At 37.1% G+C, this 1,752-nt stretch overlaps 1 pseudogene; it reads left to right on the forward strand.

Moving 5' to 3' along the window:
- The first annotated feature begins 991 nt into the window (after positions 1–991).
- LOC125349822 lies at positions 992–1,118 on the forward strand (annotated as a pseudogene).
- The last annotated feature ends 634 nt before the right edge of the window (positions 1,119–1,752 follow it).

Here is a 1,752-nt window from a genome sequence, read left to right on the forward strand (position 1 = left end):
GTGGCAGAGTGCTAGCCTTGAGCAAAAAGAAGCCAGGGACAGTGCTCAGGCCCTGAGTCCAAGCCCCAGAACTGGCAAAAACAAACCCCAAACCAACCAACCAAATAAACAAAAACTAATAATGGATTCAGAAGCAAGATTTTTAAGTTGAAAAGGTTCACATTCAGAACTCTGAAGGAGCACATGATGATAATAAAAGAAGAAATGATATATCTATATACATATATATAAAGGGAGAGATAAATACAGATAGATAGATGATAGATAGATAGGCAGACAGGCAGACAGATAACAGACAGATGATAAGGAGAAAGAGAGAAAAAAGAGAGAGAGAATCTCAAACTCCCTTTCCTTGAGAACTTTTTGGAAATCTTAACAGGGAAAACATATGTTTATGAATCCTTGACATAGAATGACTCCTCTCCTATTGGAGAAGGTCTCGCTTTCTTCCAGTGAGCACCTACATGGAGCAGTGAGGGAGAAGAAGATACCATTCATGCTGTCTAGCTTAGCCCAATTAGCCCAAGTGACCGATAGTGTGATAGTCAGGTTACCCTCACATCCTCAAAATATCTCTTTTCTTATAACAGTCCAAGTAAACACATGCTACTGACTTCTTCTTTGTGACTTAGCAGGTCTGCATTTCATCAATTTGTCAGGAAGTTGAACAATGTACCCATTAAAAACTCATAAAAAATTGGGAACTATAATTTTGATTTTATTTATAACTCAATTCCAGTGAGCTGGCATCGCCCTTTAGGTTTTTGGTTTCTTTTTTTTCTTTCAGAAAAAAAGGGTATGACTGTGAGTCAAAAACCAAATTGATTCCAGCTTTCTCAGTTCATTAACTTGCTTTTCATTTTCTTCAGCTTCCACTGCCGTCGCCCTTGCTGGTCTATTACAGAGCCACTGATTCACAGTCACTGTTCTTTCCTGGGATAGAATATTTAAGAGAGAGCAACAGAATCCATCAATTCAAAGTCAGACATGCATCGCTTCTCGGCCTTTTGGCTAAGATCAAGTGTAGTATCAAAGTCAGACATGCAGTGAGATGGACTAGGCCCACATTTCAGCAATAAAAGTGAATATACAACAAAAACAATATTTTATTACCTACAGGAATGAGACATGGATAAAGATATCAAAGACATTCATTCTGCTAGGACACTCAGCTGGGTTGTAATGTACTCAAATTACTTCTTGCTACTTTCATTCTTCTTAGATGTCAAAGCAAAAGGAATACTAGCTCGTGAAAATGGCCTAAGTTTTGTGTTCTCAAAATCTGGAACATGCCTTTGAACTCTATCTCTTATATGATTTTGATAACTGCAGCTATTTCCTAGATAAGAGAGGGGAAATCTACTGCCATCTACCAGATTCTTAATGTTTTATATTCATCCACTGACTCTTGTAACCATTGGTGAATAGCACATTCCAAAATTCAGAGATGTGAGCTTTAGTATCTCATCAAATGGTTTATTTTTTATTTTTTCTGTATAAACTGAGACAATCATCCCATCTCCCACTTCTTCATTCTGTGGATGTGATGTGTTTACAGGGAACATTTTTCAAGTGTCTAAACATTCCTACATGTTTTTTCAGAATAAATACCACTTAGTCATGGAATATAAACTGAACTTTGACTCAAAGTGGTGGTAAGATCTAAACACCATTCCTCAAAGACCACTGTTCAGGCAGTATTCAAAAGCATCCTTTGTTTAGAATTGCATGCTAAATACTCACTCTTGAATT

Source organism: Perognathus longimembris, chromosome 3 (assembly GCF_023159225.1).
Source record: "Perognathus longimembris pacificus isolate PPM17 chromosome 3, ASM2315922v1, whole genome shotgun sequence".
Taxonomy (NCBI): Eukaryota; Metazoa; Chordata; class Mammalia; order Rodentia; family Heteromyidae; genus Perognathus; species Perognathus longimembris.